Consider the following 22,319-nt stretch of genomic DNA (forward strand, 5'->3'; position numbering starts at 1 on the left):
ATCTCTTTTCTTAGTCTGACAGGATTGACACCGTACACCTTTCAGTTGGACCGCTCACCAGGGAGTCAGCGAAGGCGACAGTTGCTCAACACGTATCTCTATTAAATTGATCTCAACGATGGATGAGATGCTAAAACTTGGATTGCGTTTCCAAATGTAGGGAGGTTAGGAAGAACAAATGAGAGGATGATTACAATCAAATTCATAAGGATGATTCGTTGTCTTTGGCACGATTGTGTATTTACTTCACTTAGAATTGATTGATGGTTCTTACATGTCCTACAAATGTAAAAAGAGAAGAGGAAAGTAAAGGAGAGAGAGGACGGAGATGGTAAGTCTCAGTAGCGGTTATCTCAACTACAAGGAGAGCGTTGTGTTAGTTGCTGCACAACTAATCAAACAAAATAAACTTTAAGTGAAAGAGAGTTGTCTTTCTAATTTATTTGAACTCGTAGTGAGGGATAACAATGTCTCCTTTCAGGGCTCAGGTTTGTCGTTCCCAGGCTAGGATACACAAAAGAAATGGTAAGAAATAGGAAAATTAAAAAAAATTAATAAATGGGCAAAATATGCAAACATGAAATTAAAAAGAGGAAATCAATACGTAAAACAATAGTGGTTAAGTGTATAACCAAAACAGGAAGAGGGGTAAAACGCATTCAAATAAGTAAAGGTCTGAATAGCATATATTCAGATGGGTAATAAATAAATTAGGAGGAATAAGTTTACTTAACTTCCAAAGTTCAAGGCTTATTCATTCCTAAAATAATTAGACCCAAAAGAGAATACTAGAAATAAAAGATCAAATGAAATGATCTGAGAGGGAAATTTTAAATGCTTCCAAATAAATTTAATGTTTCAATTAAATTTCAATTTGACAATTAATAATTGTGAGTCAGTATTTCCCTTTCTAGTAAAATGAAAATAAGTGGTCTAGTGAGAAAAGAGAGCGATAAAAAGAAAGAGACTAACAAGTGTTAGTTAAGATGTTTAAAATGGTTAAATCACGTCAGCATTGCCCAAACACACATTATTCTACCACTGGATGGTAATGCTAACGGCTAACCTTTGAGGCTAGTTGCTTTAGTATAGACTTCAATGTAAATGCAATGGTTTCGTTAGCTTAGCGACACCGCAGAGTTTGTGCGCTGCGCGTGCACAGTTCAGAGTTGCTCCGGAAGTACGTTAGGCTTCCGGGTCACGGTCGTCACTATGGCAACCAAAACACATTCTAGTGGATTAGCACATGAATCGTTGCATTGTTGCAAATACAGTTAAGCATGTTACATGAAATGTCGGCTCATTTCAACACTGTACAAATAACAACACCGCCTTTCAGTTGGTTTTGCGATGTGGCACTTAAACTCTCAGTTTGTATAGAGTTAAATTTATCTTAATTCAAATAGCAGCTTCCTGCTGTAGTTATTATATCAATCTCAGCAATTTGATTCTCCGTGCCAGTTTTTCTGGACACAAACATAAAAGTTTTCCTTCGCTGTTGGTACACAGTTAAAATTTACTTGATCAAGCTTTTAAAACACTCCCATTCAAATTACTCTCGGACACACGCCGTGTTACGCGAGATTGCATTCACTTTGTGAACGGATACAAATGGACAAACATTGTTCTCTAATGTTTAACGTTAACTTAGGGGAGTCGAATATCAAATTTGATTCGGCAGTGGAACACGCACTGGCAATCAAACTATATGAAATATGAATACGGGGACTTTGATAAATAGATTGAGGAACCCGCTCAAAACTATTCTTTATTCACCGATTTATATCCCTTTTGAAACACTAACAGTTTAGCTCCGTTCAGCAAACAGTGACTGAGATAGCGTTTGAGACACTGGAACACGCAGTGAAATCAAATCAGCTATAAAACAAGGCATTACACAAATGAGGAACACGCTCAATTTCTACCTTATTGTACGTTCTCAGATGTTTACTTTTAAGTTCACTTACTGCTGTTAACAAAGGGGAGACGGACTCGAGTTAAAGTCTCCTCTAGCTCCTTTCATTCAAGCGGGAGGGCGCGCGCTGCTTACGTCACGCGTCACACACACATACTCACGTCTCGCATGCTTGTCATCTTTCATTCCTTTAGCAAAATCAAAGATTAAATAACTTGGTTTATGCTCACAATTTAGATTAAACTGCCCGCATTCTCCACCATTATAAATGTAAGGGAAACAGGTCAATTTAGCTCAAAGGGAATCATTTAAGATTTTAAAGGGAATTTGAACAGAATCACTGTTTCACGGCTGTTCACGGAGACGCGCCTGCGGTTCAGTGAACGAGCCGTTTAACATCAAATCTGCGCTGGATACTAATATCCAAACTATAGTGAAAACACTATCAATTAGCACAGTAACAAGATCGGCAGTTTAAGACATTAACTTGTAAGCACAAAACACAAGATACTTCTCTTTTCAATATGAATAAGGCTTTATTAGATAAATCTAAGACATATAAACTAATCTAACACATAAACGCACACACACACACATTCACACAAGTTGCAGGAAGGTCGAAAGTTCGGGAAAGATGAGTTTAAGAGAATGGAAATATGGAATCCCAAGTTAACAGCAATACGTTAAATTGCATAGACATGAACAACCATCAATCACGTAATTAGCGCTCGCATTGAGTTCCTCAATGAGGTTAAAATTATATTAGATACACCAGTAAAGGTCACAGTCTGGAGGTAAAGTTACTTGCATCTCCTGTGAAGAAGGAGCCTCGGTGAAAGGGCTATCCCGAGGTCGTTGATTGGCTGGAAGTTCAGTCTCTGAAGTGACGTCTTGGGAAGCCCGTGGTTGTTGGGCGTTGGCTGAAAGTGCAGAGTCGTGTTCGCTGGTTGAAGTTGAATGGACGTTACAAAACTTAACTCAGAACACGAAACTCTCAAACGGAAAAGAAAAGAAATAAAGTTTGACGAGACTAGGCTGTGTTCCTTCTCATTGTGGCATAAGTAGCAGCAGGCAGGCACGCTGGAACCGCGCTCAAAGAACCATGATGACTAACCACATGGCTAGATGCTACAAGCTAAAGCTAGGTAGCAAAGCTACAAGCTAAGAGCAGGCATGACTGATAGCACGAGCAAGGCTGGAACTAAAAGCAGACTAAAAGCCGACATGGCTAATAGCAGCAGGCAGACTAGAACTAAAAGCAATTACATCGTGTCCAAAGTATTTAAAACTTCCTGTTGGCCACCCCTCAAATGTTGCCTTGACCAATCAGATATGTTCTTGGGGTGGGTATCATAAATCATTTGTTTATCTTACCAAGCATGTGGTCCTTGCCTCACAGGGTCTAATTTTGGACATGATTCCTATAACATGATTATGATATATTTTACAAATAAATGATTGTCAGGACAATATCAAGCAAGAAAATGCGATTATTTCAATACTAGACATGACTAGGTATCCTATAGTTATCAAAAGACATACACAATAAGTGATTATACATGATAGTCAAATGTGTGGGTTACACGTAAATGAATATTGAGTTAAGCAATGGAATGATTCATTCATAAGTCTTTTTTTTGAGTTCATTCTGGTCCATATATAATGGATAAAAAGGGTTTCTTTGCCATTCTCTGGCAAAGGACTTTTCTGTGAGGACAAAGGTTTAAAGCCCTTCCCCCTTAGGAATTTCAGTCTGGTTTCAGTGGCTGGGGGGGGGAAGTCAATGCAAGTATTTAACTTGATCTCCTGGGTTTACATGTGATGTCCAGCGTTGCATTCCAATCACGAACAATAAATTTGACAATCTCTTCTTCGAATTAAAATTGTCAATAATTGTTCTATTGGTGTTAATGTTGAAAGCTGTTGTGTGAACAAGTTGGTTGGTTGGTTATCTTGCCTGGTTCTTGTGGCACTAGAACTGATTTATGACTTCCTGAGGAATTCAGCTCATGTTTCAATGCACACAGCTCTGATAGACTCTTTGATTTGTCTGATTTGACTCATTTCTGCTACAATAGTTAACAAGAAGATACATGCATTGGTTCTGTAAGTGTCTGGTCTGTAAAAGTAAACCATGTATAATGCGTAGATTCCTGTTTAAATCCTGTTAGGAGTGAAACCTTCGTCATTTCATCCATGGGTAGACTGCTTCAAAGTAAATCAACAAAGCCGCTAAAAACTGCCAGAAGATCAGACTCCCCCTCCCGCGAGGGGTGTTGGGAGGTGTCCAAGGTGATGGGTGTCTCCAGGGAACCACAAGCACCCAAACTATGGTACAAATAGTATGATTGCATTTTGGGCTCACATAGTAGAAATATTTAGCTAAGGCAAATCAAGAGGTTTAATTAGATACCAAGAAAGATATGCAAGAAACATAAAGATATATTCTGGTGCTTAAATATGAGCACTTAGAGGTCAGCTAACACGACTAGAGAATCATAACTATATTAATATGAGTTGGGAAACATACAAACACACAGGAATATATTGTATACATTTGGAATGGCTTATATTCTGAGTTACATGCAAGGTTTGAGTGTGTGTGTGTGTGTGTGTGTGTCTGAGTGGCATGAGGAGGTCTTTTCCTCTGCATGCTTAGGCCAGTGAAGCTGATTAAGACCTCTTTGAAGCTTATGAGTCCGAGCTAGGAATGTATAGGGATTCCTGGTGATGCTCAAGCAGGCCTTTAAAGGTGTCAATAGCACAGTTGGATGCAGACTCATTGGCTCTCAGCTGTGATTTACATGAGCTCAGTCAGTAGATTAAAAATCTTTCTGAATATTAGAATTAATGTGTTATCATGATATGGTCCATACGCAACACAGTTTAAATCTAGATTAAAGACCCATCTCTTTAACCTGGCTTACACATAACACATTTAGGCTGCATTAATTAGGTCAACTGGAACCGAGAACACTTCCCATAACACCCAATGTACTTGCTACATCAGTAGAAGAATGGCATCTATGCTAATATTAGTCTGTTTCTCTCATATTCCGAGGTCACCGTAGCCACTAGATCCAGTCTCTATCTAGATTAGAGGGTCACTGCAGTCACCCGGATCCAGTACGTATCCAGACCAGATGGTGGATCAGCACCTAGAAAGGACCTCTACAGTCCTAAAAAGACAGCGGAGACCAAGACAACTAGAGCCCCAGATACAGATCCCCTGTAAAGACCTTGTCTTAGACGTCCACCGGGACAAGACCACAAAAAAACAGATGATTCTTCTGCACAATCTTCTGCACAATTGAGTTGAATTGAACTGCTGGTTTAATCTGGTCAGAGGAGAACTGGCCCCCCAACTGAGCCTGGTTTCTCCCAAGGTTTTTTCTCCATTCTGTCACCAATGGAGTTTTGGTTACTTGCCGCTGTCACCTCTGGCTTGCTTAGTTGGGGTCACTTCATTTACAGCGATATCATTGACTTGATTGCAAATAAATGCACAGAGCAAACGTTTTGTTGGGTGGGTGGGTCAGTGCTAAAGGTTTCCATGGTAACATCTACCGGTGTGGAGGTAACTTGTCAGAACAGATTGTTATTTTCTGTTGTAATCACAGTTCATGCTTAATAAGGTAAATGCAAAAGGGGCGTCTTTAAATTTCTCTACTTGGAATGTAAAAGGTCTGAATGAACCAGTTAAAAGGGGTAAATATTGTCTCATCTAAAATCACTGTTTTCAGATATCATATTTCTAAAGGAGACTCATTTAAAACGTACTGCCCAGGTTAGACTGAGATGCAAGTGGATTGGACAAATGTATCATTCCAATTTCTCTGCTAAATCTAGAGGAATAGAGTTCTGGAAATCTAGGGTTCCATTTAAACATAATTTGACTATTTCAGATAAAGAAGGGAGATATGTAATTGTTGTTGGAGAAGTATTTTCTGTGCAATGTTTATGGACCAAATAATGATAACCCTGAGTTTTGTGTTTGATCTAATTCCAAATATTTCAGATACAAATCTCATAATCGGAGGTGATTTTAACTGTGTAATAGACCCGTACTTAGTTAAATCCTACTCCACAAAAATAGTTAGTTCCAACTCCAGTAAATTTTTGAATTCATATATAACTAATTCAAATATGTTTGATGTGTGGAGAATTCTCTATCCAACGGCTAGGGAATACTCTTTTCATTCTCAAGCTCATAATCTATATACACGAATAGATTATTTCATTCTGGATGGTAAACTCATGCCTCAGGTTTGTACTGCTAAATATCATAATATTATTATATCCGATCACAGTCCGGTGACCTTTTCTATTAAAATAGATAATATGGAGAAACCACAAAGAAATTGGAAGCTTAATTCTCATTTACCTACAAACAGAATCTTTATTAATCACTTAAAACAAGACATAAAAACCTTTTTTGAAATTAACGACAAGCCCGACATTTCTATGGGAGTGTTATGGGACACATTTAAAGCATACATTAGGGGTTGTATTATAACTTATCAAGCATTTCAGAGAAAGATAAATAGGGCTGAATTAGAGGCATTAGAAGTTCAAATTCACGAATTAGATATGGAAAATGCTAAACATCCATGTATTGAAAAATATAAAAAAAATTGAGCATTTAAATATAAATTGAATCAAATTCATCTGTTCTAAAATTTCTAAATCCTTTCAGTATGTAAAACAAAAATACTTTGAATTTGGTGATAAACCTCAAAAACTGTTAGCTCGACAACTTCGTAAAATAGCATCTGAACGAACAATATACAAAATTAAATCAGACACAGGAAAATTTCTTACTGCCTCTAAGGATATAAATAGTAGGTTTCAATCATTTTATGAAGCACTGTATTCATCGAAAAGAACTATAGATTCTACAGTTATTGCTCAGTTTCTAGACAAAATCTACCCTCATTAAATCAAGAGCAAATGGAGGAGTTAGGCGCAGAAATTACTATTGAAGAAATATCAGGTACGATAAAATCTCTGAAAGGATGTAAAACTGTCACGGAGACGAACCCCGTGATTCCCTCTACTGGCCAGCAGAGGGCTCCATCTCCGGAATACTGACTCTCACACTCACCTATACTGATTCGCACTACACTACCCATCATCACCGCACCCCCACTCTGATCACCTACAGGTGCAGCTCATTGGCACGGATATATAAGCTGCACAACTCCATTAGCCAAACGCGAAGTCTTGTTTTGCTCCGGCTGACATTTCCAAGCGTTATTTCCCGTGTTTGATTTCCTGTTACCAGTACTGTTTTGCTTACCGTCTCTTGAACCTTTGCTGCCTGCCTCTTGACCTTGGATTGTTTATTGGACTCTGAATCTTGCCTGTTTCCCCTGAACCTCTGCTTGTGTTTGACGACGATTCTGGTTATCTCTACTGTTGTGTTTGCTGGTCCTGATCCCCGCCTGTACGACCTCGAGTCTTTCAATAAAGCCTGCTAAATGGATTCCCTGTCTGATGAGTCGTTACAGAAGACTTCGCCACAACCGAATCCAGCGGCTTACGATCATCTGTGTGCTACCATGGCAGCCCAGGCAAATCAGATCGCTGCTAATCAACATCAATTGAATCGTCTCACTTCCGTCACGGAGGAACTGGTAAAGGCTGTTCAAAACCTCCACAGCCCTGCCGTGACGTCAACCCCACCTGCAGCGGTCACCGCTTCCCACATGGCAGGAACGCCAACTCACGTTAATCCTCGACTGGCTTACCCGGAGAAATTTGACGGGGACTCTACCAAGTGTAAGGGCTTCTTACTACAGTGCTCGCTGTTCGTTGAACAACAACCCACCCTTTACACCACTGATGCTGGTAGGATCGCCTTTGTGTGTTCATTATTAACGGGAAGAGCTTTGGAATGGATAACGGCTGTATGGCGCGAGGATGGAACGGCGTTCACCACTTTCACTGACTTTCTGATACGTTTCCGTGAGGTGTTTGATCACCCCCGAGAGGGGAAAGGAGCGGGTGAGCGGTTGCTTGAATTATCGCAGGGAGGATTAACAGCAGCGGAATATGCTCTGAACTTTCGCACTTTGGCTGCTCAGACGTCATGGGTGAGTGACACGCTGAAGGTATTGTTTCGCAAGGGGCTTAATCACGAACTACAAACCGAACTCGCTTGCCGTGATGAGGGGAGAACTCTGAGTGATCTTATTTCACTTACTATAACCATTGATAACCTGCAACGCTCTCGCCGTATCAGTGCTCCACGCCTCTTCCCCGCTGCGGTAACGCGACCCGTAGAAACTACAGAGCCCATGCAGATAAACTCCTATCATCTGACTGAGGAGGAACGTCACCGCCGCAGGGTTAACCGACTCTGTCTCTACTGTGGCGCTCCGGGACATCTACGAATCACTTGTCCCAATCGCCGCTCTTCTTACACTCCGAAGTCGGTGAGTTTACCTTTTAACTGTGTGTCAGTCCCTCTGATAATCAAGACCGACAAGGTTCAAATAGCCACCACTGCTTTACTTGATTCAGGAGCAGCTGGGAATTTTATCTCTGAGGAATTTGCCAGAGGGAATAACATCTCTTTAATTTCATGCACTAATTCTCTGTCTGTAGCCACAATAGATGGGCGCCCTTTGGGGTCTGGGTTGATCACTCACCGCACCCAAGATCTCCAAATGTTAACCGGCCTGCTACACCAAGAAACCATTCAGTTCTACGTGCTCCCTGTATCTAACACCCCTGTTATTTTGGGATTGCCCTGGCTCAGACTGCATGATCCTCAGGTGTCGTGGAGAGAAGGACAAATTCTTAGATGGAGCACCCAGTGTCAGAAATCATGCCTATCGACCATCTCTCCCATGACGGTACAAGTTGTCACATTAGACTCGGAGACCATCAGCATTCCCAATCTGCCCAAGGAGTATCACGATCTCGTCACCGCCTTCAGCAAGGTACAGGCAAACACATTACCACCACATCGCAGCTATGATTGTGCCATTGATCTCATTCCAGGTTCATCACCACCCCGGGGTCGAATATTCCCGTTATCATTACCCGAGTCAGAAGCTATGGCCAAGTACATCAAGGAGGAGCTGGAGAAGGGGTTCATACGTCCATCCACCTCTCCTGCTTCAGCTGGCTTTTTCTTTGTCCGCAAGAGGGATGGAGGTCTGCGCCCTTGCATCGATTATCGTGGACTCAACGAAATAACAGTAAAGTTTCGCTATCCTCTACCACTGGTGCCCTCTGCTTTAGAACAGTTACGTACTGCACAGTACTACACCAAATTGGATCTGCGCTGCGCATACAACCTCATCCGCATTAGGGAGGGGGACGAGTGGAAGACAGCTTTCTCAACCACCAATGGGCACTACGAATACCGGGTGATGCCGTTTGGACTGGTCAATAGTCCTTCGGTTTTCCAATCCTTTGTCAATGACATCTTCAGAGACATGCTAAATAGAACTGTTATCATATACATTGACGATATCTTAATCTATTCAGATACCCTGGAGGAACATGTCCAACATGTGAGAGCTGTACTGCAAAGACTCATTGAACATCAACTCTATGCTAAGGCGGAGAAGTGTGAATTTCATACCACCTCCACCACCTTCCTGGGGTACGTCATCAGCCCAGAGGGGGTCGCCATGGATGAGAGCAAAGTCAATGCCGTTCTCAAGTGGTCAGTACCAGGGACACTAAAGGAGCTTCAACGCTTTCTGGGGTTTGCTAATTTCTATCGCCGTTTCATCAGGAACTTCAGCTCTGTGGTTAGTCCCCTCACGTCTCTGGTCAAGAAAGGAGCCCATCGGCTACACTGGGCTGAAGCTGCTCTTCAAGCTTTCCAGGAACTAAAGAGAAGGTTTGTGACCGCCCCCATACTCCATCATCCTGACCCATATCTCCAGTTTCTCGTCGAGGTGGACGCCTCCAACACTGGTATCGGGGCTATTCTCTCCCAACGCCAGAGTTCTACCGGTAAACTCCACCCATGTGCCTTTTACTCCCGCAAACTCAATGCTGCGGAACGTAACTACGACGTGGGAGACCGTGAACTTCTCGCTATGAAAGCAGCCTTCGAGGAGTGGAGACACTGGCTGGAGGGGGCCAACTTTCCTTTCACCGTACTAACCGATCATAAGAACCTCGAGTATTTGCGCTCAGCCAAGCGCCTCAATCCACGGCAGGCCAGATGGTCACTGTTCTTCTCTCGATTCGACTTCTCAGTTACCTACCGTCCAGGCTCCAAGAACACCAAGGCAGATGCGCTATCCCGTATTCACGAAGATGAACAGATCCCATCCGAACCAGAGTCCATACTCCCCTTCAAAGTAGTCATTGCACCAGTACAATGGGACATCATGACGCTTATCCAACAACACAACTCTCAACACGCACCTCCAGCAGCTTGTCCTCCTGGAAAAGTTTACGTACCACCTACCTTACGTGATCAAGTTCTCAACCACACGCACTGCTTGCCCGCATCCGGTCATCCAGGTATCACGGCTACCATTCACCTGCTTCAGAACCGGTTCTGGTGGGAATCATTACCCAAGGACACTGTAACTTTCATCCAACAATGCCAGACCTGTAATGCACACAAGACTCCCCGCCAATTGCCAGCCGGATTGCTGCAACCTCTCCCCATCCCACAACGACCCTGGTCCCATCTGGCGATAGACTTCATCACTGATCTACCTGTCTCTCAGGGTAACACTGTTGTTCTGACTGTAATTGATCGATTCTCCAAAGCCTGTCGCCTAATTCCCCTACCTAAATTGCCTACTGCTCTACAGACTGCCGAACTACTCTGTAACTGGGTCTTCCGTCTCTATGGACTACCGGAGGATATGGTCTCCGATAGAGGTCCCCAATTTACCTCCCGTCTCTGGAAAGCCTTCTTCCAAGCCCTCAATATAAACGTTAGCTTGACCTCTGGTTACCACCCTCAATCCAACGGCCAGGTCGAAAGGCTCAATCAGGAAATCACCCGGTTCTTGAGATCATACTGTAGCTCCAACCAAGAAGATTGGGCACGGTTCCTCCTTTGGGCTGAGTACGCACAAAACTCCCTGGTCAAACCAGCTACTGGTATAACTCCCTTTAAGTGCATCCTAGGCTATCAACCACCCATGTTTCCCTGGTCCGGGGAACCCACCGATGTACCCGCCGTCACGGACTGGTTGCAACGCAGTGAGGAGACTTGGAATCAAGCTCACGTACACCTTCAACGAGCCATCCGCCATCAAAAAGAACATGCCGACCACCGTCGTCGTCCTGGGCCTATATACCAACCCGGACAATGGGTGTGGCTCTCTACCCGAGATCTCCGTCTCCGACTACCCTGCAAGAAACTAAGTCCAAGGTACGTGGGTCCCTTCAAGATAACACATCAGATCACTCCTGTTTCATTCCGTCTTGCATTACCTGACACCTATCGCATCTCTCCCACCTTTCATGTATCTCTGCTCAAGCCCGCTGTGGCCCCTGGAGTGGAGGGAGAGGGGAGGTCCCGTGAGCAGAGTCCCCAGCCCGTCCAGATCGAGACGGAGGAAACTTACCAGGTGCGAGAGCTTCTTAACTCCAGGCGTCGAGGACGCATCCTGCAGTATCTGGTCGACTGGGAGGGGTACGGTCCGGAGGAACAATCTTGGGTCAACGCTGACAACATACTAGACCCCAACCTCATCACGGAGTTCCATCGGTTACATCCGGAGAAACCGGCCCCACGACCACGCGGTAGACCTCGACGTCGGCTACCATCTCGCGCCAGGAGTCGCTCGCAGGGAGGGGGCTCTGTCACGGAGACGAACCCCGTGATTCCCTCTACTGGCCAGCAGAGGGCTCCATCTCCGGAATACTGACTCTCACACTCACCTATACTGATTCGCACTACACTACCCATCATCCCCGCACCCCCACTCTGATCACCTACAGGTGCAGCTCATTGGCACGGATATATAAGCTGCACAACTCCATTAGCCAAACGCGAAGTCTTGTTTTGCTCCGGCTGACATTTCCAAGCGTTATTTCCCGTGTTTGATTTCCTGTTACCAGTACTGTTTTGCTTACCGTCTCTTGAACCTTTGCTGCCTGCCTCTTGACCTTGGATTGTTTATTGGACTCTGAATCTTGCCTGTTTCCCCTGAACCTCTGCTTGTGTTTGACGACGATTCTGGTTATCTCTACTGTTGTGTTTGCTGGTCCTGATCCCCGCCTGTACGACCTCGAGTCTTTCAATAAAGCCTGCTAAATGGATTCCCTGTCTGATGAGTCGTTACAAAAACACTGTGTCCAGATGGATTTTGTAATGAATTTTATAAAACCTGCAACAAATTACTTTCACCTTATTTATATAGGGTTTATAAACAGGCATTTATAGACCAGTCTCTGCCGTCCTCCCTAAACGAGGCAATTATTACTGTAGTCCCAAAAAAAGGAAAGAACCCAGAGGAACTGGGTTCTTATAGACCTATTTCACTCTTAAACACAGATCAAAAAATTCTAGCAAAAACTTTGGCATGCAGACTAAACACAGTAATTAGTAATTTGGTTCATCCAGATCAAAAGGGCTTCATACCAAAACGTAACTCTTCCTCTAATCTTAGGCGTCTTTTTAACATAATTTATTCTTCAAGAGGCTTGCAGCAAGATCCAGCCATTTTGTCATTGGATGCAGAGAAGGCTTTCGATCAAATTGAATGGCCTTACCTATTTCTCGTATTGAAGAAATTTAATCTCGGATATAATTTCATTTCATGGATTAAATTGTTGTACTCTAATCCGTGTGCAAGAATTCTCACAAATCAAAACCTGGACACATTTCTGGAAAGATGTCTAAGAGATGGAAGTAACATCTCCCTGCTCTATAAGGGCTTAGAACAGCTGAAGAGTCCATCTATGGAGAACATTAAATCTGCCTGGGAAGAAGAACTTGCAGTAGAAATTCCTAATGAAATCTGGGAACAAAGTCTTGAAGTGGTCCACAGATGTTCCATTAATGCAAGACATTGTCTCATTCAGTTTTAAGTGCTTCATAGGCTTCATTATTCCCAGTGTAAATTGCACAAAATATTTCCAGAAGTGTCTCCACTGTGTGACAAATGTCAATTTTTAGATGCCAGCCTCATAGCTTTGTCTTGTGTCCCAAATTACAGAATTTCTGGAACAAAATATTCCAGGTTTTTTTCAGATACAATGCATATTTCTATTGAACCAGATCCTATATTAATTATATTTGAAATTTCCGAAGAATTTTTGAGACTTACACGGGTACAACAACAGTTTGTTTCATATGGGTTGATCTCTGCCAAAAAACTTATTCTTTTGTTTTGGAAGAAAAAAGAGGTTCCAACTCTTAAATTGTGGCTGACAGAGTTGACGAGTACAATACATTTGGAAAGAATCAGGTACACCCTAATAGACAAGATTGTGTTATTTGAAAAAAATGTGGTCCCCTTTTATTGCCTTTTTAAATACTTGTGATTAATATGTTTATTATGCCTTCATTGCCTACTTTTACCACTGGATAGTACTGTTTTTTGTTTTGTTTTTTGGGTGGGATGGGGATAGATGTTTATTTGTTAAAATGTAAGTTATATATGTTTATATTAAAAAAAGTGTAATTACAAGTGACTATCTGCTAATATTTCTAATAATAAAAAAAATATTTAAACCAATGAATGCACAGAGACTATTTAAACCGAACAGAGATGACATCACTGAATTCAATGATGAACTGCCTTTAACTATCATTTTGCATTATTGACACACTGTTTTCCTAATGAATGTTGTTCAGTTGCTTTGACGCAATGTATTTTGTTTAAAGCGCTATATGAATGAAGGTGACTTGACTTGATTTTACTTAAAATATTAAAAACTACATTGCTGCATTGCAAAAAAAAAAAACAACAACATTTTATTTCATGGGTCAGAAACATTTCATGTTGGCAGGTTTTGCATTTACTCTCTTACTCAGAGAGTAGCTTTTCAGCATACAGTCATGCCCACAAATATTGGCACCCTTGGCAAATATGATCAAATAATGTTGTGAGAATTTATCTGCATTGTTAATCCTTTTGATGTTTGTTTTATTTGAAAAATGCACAAAATTTTATCCTTTCATTTGATAATAAGAATTTAAAACGGAGGGCAAATATCATTATGAAATGAATGTTTTTCTCAAATACTCGTTGGACACAATTATTGGCACCTCTAGAAATTCTTATGAGTAAAATGTCTATTCACAATAGGAATTGTGAGTATATCCCTATTCATATTCACAATTTTGAGCGCTCTAGCATTATTATAAACATGAAATCATCCAGCTCTGGCTTCCTTTTTCACAGAAATATAAAGAGGAGGGAAAATAAAGCCCAAATTCCCTTAATCATCCATCACAATGAGAAAAACCAGAGACAATCTTTATGATGTGCAGCAAAAGATATTGAGGCTTCACAAATCGGGGAAGTGGCTTTCAGAAAAGAACTAGAGCAGGAAACATTCCCATTTCCACCATCAGGGCAATAATTAAGAATTTCCCATCAGCAGAAAATGATACTGCCTGGAAGAGGACGTGTGTCTATATCATCCTAATGTGCGGTGAGAAGGAGAGTTTATGTAGCTTAAGACTCTCCAAGGGTCACAGCTGGAGAATTGCAGAAAATAGTTGAGTCTCTGGTTCAGAAAACCTTTAAAAAAATTGTCAAACAGAACCCTGCATCACCACATGTTGTTTGGGAGGGTTACAAGAAAAATTAGCCTAGCTCATTCAAAAACAAACTAAAGCATATTCAGTTATCAGACACGACTGGAATTTTAAATGGGACTGGCTTTTATGATCAGATGAAACTAAAAAATGAGCTTTTTAGCAGCAAACACTCAAGATGGGTTTGGTGAACACAGAGAAAAAAGTACCCCATGTGTACAATGAAATATACTGCTCCATTTTTGATGTTGTGGGCCTGTATTTCTGCTGGAGGTCCTGGACATCTTGTTTAGATACATGGCATCATGGATTCTATCAAATACCAACAAATAAAAAATCAGTAAGTGACTGACTCTGTTAGAAATCTTATAATGGGTCATGTTTGGATCTTCCGATCGTACAATAATCCAAACACAAGCCTCAGAAATAACACAGAAATGGGTCACTGAGCTCAAAACCAAGCTTCTGCTATAGCCATTCCAGTCCTCTGACCTGAACCTTACAGAAAATGAGAGGAGTGAACTGAAGAGGAGAAGCACCAACATGGAGCTGGGAATCTAAAGGTTCTGGACTGATTCTGGATAAAGGAATGGTCTCTGATCTCTTGTGAGGTGTTCTCTAACCTAATCAGGCATTATAGGAGAAAATTTAGAGCTGTTAAACTGGCAAATGGAGGTTTCAAAAAGTATTGAATAAAAGGGTGCCAATAATTGTGTCCAACGAGTATTAGAGAAAAAACATTTATTTCATAATGATATTTCCCCCCATTTAAAATTCTTATTATCCAATGAAATTATACATTTTTGAGAATTTTTTAAATAAAAGATCAAAATGATTAAAGACACAGATGAATTTTCACAACCTTATTTTATCATATTTGCCAAGGGTTCCAATATGTGTGGGCATGACTGTATTTGAGCCAGTTTTCACTCCAAGTGACCAGAGGCACTAACTAAACATTAGTGCTTTCAGTAGCTCTATACTGACAATCCTGAGCACTGAAGCTGTAATATAAGTTTATGTGCATAGAACATCTAACACATTAAAAACTGTTTCTGCATTGCAAAAAGCACATTAGTTCATTAGTCAGAAACAGATGCGAGTTAACAGTTTTAATGAAGCGAGATGAACAAATAGACACAAAGGAACAATGAGGCTGAGAAGACGACACTCCGTGGTGGTGAGGAGGTGAGGAATCCGGATGATGGCGGAGAGAAGGTGAGTAGGCCGGATGATGACAGTGAGTAGGCAGCAGGAGAGGATGGCACAGGAACTGCGGGGGAATAGAGCTGAAGGTAAGTGTCCGTGGCTGAGTGGATGTGCGGAGAGAGGATGAGGTTCTGGGAAAAACACAGACAACGCAGTCAACACTAGAGCCAACAAACAAGGTAACCGACACAAAACAACGATCTCACAAACACAAGACGTGAGACAAGCCTATATATAGTGGATGAGTAATGAGTGACAGCTGTTGCTGATGACAATTAATGGAGAAGCCCACAAGCTAATCAGTGCAGATACGAAACACACAGATTTAACCACAAAGTGAAAACACTCCGAGGTCGTGACAGTGCTTCTGTTTATCATGACATCGTGACCCCCCCCCCCCCCCCCGGAAGGGCCTACCTGCTGATTGCATCTTTCAGGTTGGTAAGATTTGCACTGAACATTGAATGAAGTAGCTTTCTTTCATTGAGAGAGGAGCTTTTGAGCAGATTTGGGCTAGATTTCACTTAATTTGAACAGAAGCACTATTTCAACATTAGTGGTCTCAGAAACCTGAAAACTGACAAACCTGACCATTGAAGCTCTAACATAAGATTTTGTGCATATAACTTCTAACACATTAAAAATGTCTTACAGTATTGCAAAAACATTGTATTTCATTACACATAAGCATCTTCCAGTTTGGCAAGATTTGCACTGAACATTGAATGAAACAGCTTTCTCTCATTGAGAGAGCAGCTTTTAAGCAGATTTGAGCTAGATTTCACTTCATTTGAACAGAAGCACTATTTCATGATTAGTGGTGTCAGAGACCTGAAAACTGACAATCTTGAGCACTGAAGCTCTAACATAAGTTTTTGTGGATATAACTTCTAACACATTAAAATCAGTCTCACAGCATTGAAAAATCATTGTATTTAATAACACATAAGCATCTTTCAGTTTGGCAAGATTTGCACTGAATATTGAATGAAGCAGCTTTCTCTCACTGAGACAGCAGCTTTTGAGCAGATTTGGGCTAGTTTTCACTTCATTTGAACAGAAGCACTATTTCAACATCATTGGTCTAGGAAACCTGAAAACTGACAATCTTGAGCATTGAAGCTCTAACATTAGTTTTTGTGCATATAATTTCTAACACATTAAAAACTGTCTTAAAGCATTGCAGAAAACATTGTATTTCATAACACATAAGCATCTTCCAGTTTGGCAAGATTTGCACTGAACATTGATTGAAGCAGCTTTCTCTAATTGAGAGAGCAGCTTTTGAGCAGATTTGAGCTAGATTTCACTTCATTTGAACAGAAGCACTATTTCAACATTAGTGGTCTCAGAAAACTGAAAACTGACAAACCTGAGCATTGAAGCTCTAACATAAGATGTTGTGCATATAACTTCGAACACATTAATAACTGTCTTACAGCATTGCAAAAACATTGTATTTCATAATACATAAGCATCTTTCAGTTTGGCAAGATTTGCACTGAACATTGAATGAAGTAGCTTTCTCTCATTGACAGAGCAGCTTTTGAGCAGATTTGGGCTAGATTTCACTTCATTTGAACAGAAGCACTGTTTCAACATTAGTGGTCTCGGAAACCTGAAAACTTACAAACCTGAGCATTGGAGCTCTAACATAAGATTTTGTGCAAATAAATTCTAACACATTAAAAACTGTCTTACAGTATTGCAAAAACATTGTATCTCATAACACATAAGCATCCTTCAGTTTGGCAAGATTTGCACTGAACATTGAATGAAGCAGCTTTCTCTCATTGAGAGAGAAGCTTTTGAGCAGATTTGGGCTAGTTTTCACTTCATTTGAACAGAAGCACTATTTCAACATCATTGGTCTAGGAAACCTGAAAACTGACAATCTTGAGCATTGAAGCTCTAACATTAGTTTTTGTGCATATAACTTCTAACACATTAAAAACTGTTTTACAGCATTGCAGAAAACATTTTATTTCATGAGACATAAGCATCTTTCAGTTTGGCAAGATTTGCACTGAATATTGAATGAAACAGCTTTCTCTAATAGAGAGACAAGCTTTAGAGCAGATTTGGGCTAGATTTCACTTCATTTGAACAGAATCACTATTTCCACATTACTGGACTCAGAAACCTGTAAACTGACAATCTTGAACATTGAAGCTCTAACATTAGTTTTTGTGCATATAACTTCTAACACATTAAAAACTGTCTTACAGCATTGCAGAAAACATTTTATTTCATAAGCATAAGCATCTTTCAGTTTGGCAAGATTTGCACTGAATATTGAATGAAGCAGCTCTAACTCACAGAGAAAGAAGCTTTTGAGCAGACTTGGGCTAGATTTCACTTCATTTGAACAGAAGCACTATTTCAACATTACTGGACTCAGAAATCTGTAAACTGACAATCTTGAGCATTGAAGCTCTAACATTAGTTTTTGTGCATATAACTTCTAACACATTAAAAACTGTCTTACAGCATTGCAGAAAACATTTTATTTCATGAGACATAAGCAGCATAGCATAAGAACATAAGAACTCCAAGTGACCAGAGGCACTAACTAAACATTAGTGCTCTCAGTAGCTCTATACTGACAATCCTGAGCACTGAAGCTGTAATATAAGTTTATGTGCATAGAACATCTAACACATTAAAAACTGTTTCTGCATTGCAAAAAGCACATTAGTTCATTAGTCAGAAACAGATGCGAGTTAACAGTTTTAATGAAGCGAGATGAACAAATAGACACAAAGGAACAATGAGGCTGAGAAGACGACACTCCGTGGTGGTGAGGAGGTGAGGAATCCGGATGATGGCGGAGAGAAGGTGAGTAGGCCGGATGATGACAGTGAGTAGGCAGCAGGAGAGGATGGCACAGGAACTGCGGGGAATAGAGCTGAAGGTAAGTGTCCGTGGCTGAGTGGATGTGCGGAGAGAGGATGAGGTTCTGGGAAAAACACAGACAACGCAGTCAACACTAGAGCCAACAAACAAGGTAACCGACACAAAACAACGATCTCACAAACACAAGACTTGAGACAAGCCTATATATAGTGGATGAGTAATGAGTGACAGCTGTTGCTGATGACAATTAATGGAGACGCCCACAAGCTAATCAGTGCAGATACGAAACACACAGATTTAACCACAAAGTGAAAACACCCCGAGGTCGTGACAGTGCTTCTGTTTATCATGACATCGTGACCACCCCCCCCCCTCCCCCCCAGAAGGGCCTACCTGCTGATTGCATCTTTCAGGTTGGTAAGATTTGCACTGAACATTGAATGAAGTAGCTTTCTTTCATTGAGAGAGGAGCTTTTGAGCAGATTTGGGCTAGATTTCACTTAATTTGAACAGAAGCACTATTTCAACATTAGTGGTCTCAGAAACCTGAAAACTGACAAACCTGACCATTGAAGCTCTAAACATAAGATTTTGTGCATATAACTTCTAACACATTAAAAATGTCTTACAGTATTGCAAAAACATTGTATTTCATTACACATAAGCATCTTCCAGTTTGGCAAGATTTGCACTGAACATTGAATGAAACAGCTTTCTCTAATAGAGAGACAAGCTTTTGAGCAGATTTGGGCTAGATTTCACTTATTTTGAACAGAAGCACTATTTCATGATTAGTGGTGTCAGAAACCTGAAAACTGACAATCTTGAGCACTGAAGCTCTAACGTAAGTTTTTGTGGATATAACTTCTAACACATTAAAATCAGTCTCACAGCATTGAAAAATCATTGTATTTAATAACACATAAGCATCTTTCAGTTTGGCAAGATTTGCACTGAATATTGAATGAAGCAGCTATCTCTCACTGAGAGAGCAGCTTCTGAACAGATTTGGGCTAGTTTTCACTTCATTTGAACAGAAGCACTATTTCAACATCATTGGTCTCAGAAACCTGAAAACTGACAATCTCGAGCATTGAAGCTCTAACATTAGTTTTTGTGCATATAACTTCTAACACATTAAAAACTGTCTTACAGCATTGCAGAAAACATTTTATTTCATGAGACATAAGCATCTTTCAGTTTGGCAAGATTTGCACTGAATATTGAATGAAACAGCTTTCTCTAATAGAGAGACAAGCTTTTGAGCAGATTTGGGCTAGATTTCACTTCATTTGAACAGAAGCACTATTTCAACATTACTGGACTCAGAAACCTGTAAACTGACAATCTTGAGCATTGAAGCTCTAACATAAGTTTTTGTGCATATAACTTCTAACACATTAAAAACTGTCTTACAGCATTGCAGAAAACATTTTATTTCATAAGGCATTAGCATCTATCAGATTGGCAAGATTTGCACTGAATACTGAATAAAACAGCTTTCTCTAATAGAGAGACAAGCTTTTGAGCATATTTGGGCTTGATTTCACTTCATTTGAACAGAAGCACTATTTCAACATTACTAGACTCAGAAAGCTGTAAACTGACAATCTTGATCATTGAAGACCTAACATACGTTTTTGTGCATATAACTTCTAACACATTAAAAACTGTCTTACAGCATTGCAGAAAACATTGTATTTCATAAGGCATAAATATCTTTCAGTTTGGCAAGATTTGCAATGAATACTGAATGAAACAGCTTTATCTAATAGAGAGAAAAGCTTTTGAGCACAATTGGGCTTGATTTCACTTCATTTGAACAGAATCACTATTTCAACATTACTGGACTCAGAAAGCTGTAAACTGACAATCTTGATCATTGAAGTCCTAACATTAGTTTTTGTGCATATAACTTCTAACACATTAAAAACTGTCTTACAGCATTGCAGAAAACATTTTATTTCATAAGACATAAGCATGTTTCAGTTTGGCAAGATTTGCACTGAATATTGAATGAAACAGCTTTCTCTAATAGAGAGACAAGCTTTTGAGCAGATTTGGGCTAGATTTCACTTCATTTGAACAGAAACACTATTTCAACATTACTGGACTCAGAAACCTGTAAACTGACAATCTTGAGCATTGAAGCTCTAACATAAGTTTTTGTGCATATAACTTCTAACACATTAAAAACTGTCTTACAGCATTGCAGAAAACATTTTATTTCATAAGGCATTAGCATCTATCAGATTGGCAAGATTTGCACTGAATACTGAATAAAACAGCTTTCTCTAATAGAGAGACAAGCTTTTGAGCATATTTGGGCTTGATTTCACTTCATTTGAACAGAAGCACTATTTCAACATTACTAGACTCAGAAAGCTGTAAACTGACAATCTTGATCATTGAAGACCTAACATACGTTTTTGTGCATATAACTTCTAACACATTAAAAACTGTCTTACAGCATTGCAGAAAACATTGTATTTCATAAGGCATAAATATCTTTCAGTTTGGCAAGATTTGCAATGAATACTGAATGAAACAGCTTTATCTAATAGAGAGAAAAGCTTTTGAGCACAATTGGGCTTGATTTCACTTCATTTGAACAGAATCACTATTTCAACATTACTGGACTCAGAAAGCTGTAAACTGACAATCTTGATCATTGAAGTCCTAACATTAGTTTTTGTGCATATAACTTCTAACACATTAAAAACTGTCTTACAGCATTGCAGAAAACATTTTATTTCATAAGACATAAGCATGTTTCAGTTTGGCAAGATTTGCACTGAATATTGAATGAAACAGCTTTCTCTAATAGAGAGACAAGCTTTTGAGCAGATTTGGGCTAGATTTCACTTCATTTGAACAGAAACACTATTTCAACATTACTGGACTCAGAAACCTGTAAACTGACAATCTTGAGCATTGAAGCTCTAACATAAGTTTTTGTGCATATAACTTCTAACACATTAAAAACTGTCTTACAGCATTGCAGAAAACATTGTACTTCATAAGGCATAAGCATCTATCAGTTTGGCAAGATTTGCACTGAATACTGAATAAAACAGCTTTCTCTAATAGAGAGACAAGCTTTTGAGCATATTTGGACTTGATTTCACTTCATTTGAACAGAAGCACTATTTCAACATTACTAGACTCAGAAAGCTGTAAACTGACAATCTTGATCATTGAAGACCTAACATACGTTTTTGTGCATATAACTTCTAACATATTAAAAACTGTCTTACAGCATTGCAGAAAACATTGTATTTCATAAGGCATAAATATCTTTCAGTTTGTCAAGATTTGCAATGAATACTGAATGAAACAGCTTTATCTAATAGAGAGAAAAGCTTTTGAGCACAATTGGGCTTGATTTCACTTCATTTGAACAGAAGCACTATTTCAACATTACTGGACTCAGAAAGCTGTAAACTGACAATCTTGATCATTGAAGTCCTATCATTAGTTTTTGTGCATATAACTTCTAACACATTAAAAACTGTCTTACAGCATTGCAGAAAACATTGTACTTCATAAGGCATAAGCATCTATCAGTTTGGCAAGATTTGCACTGATCATTGAATGAAGTAGCTTTCTCTCATTGACAGAGCAGCTTTTGAG

The sequence above is a fragment of the Carassius gibelio genome, chromosome B20 (genome assembly GCF_023724105.1).
Source record: "Carassius gibelio isolate Cgi1373 ecotype wild population from Czech Republic chromosome B20, carGib1.2-hapl.c, whole genome shotgun sequence".
Taxonomy (NCBI): Eukaryota; Metazoa; Chordata; class Actinopteri; order Cypriniformes; family Cyprinidae; genus Carassius; species Carassius gibelio.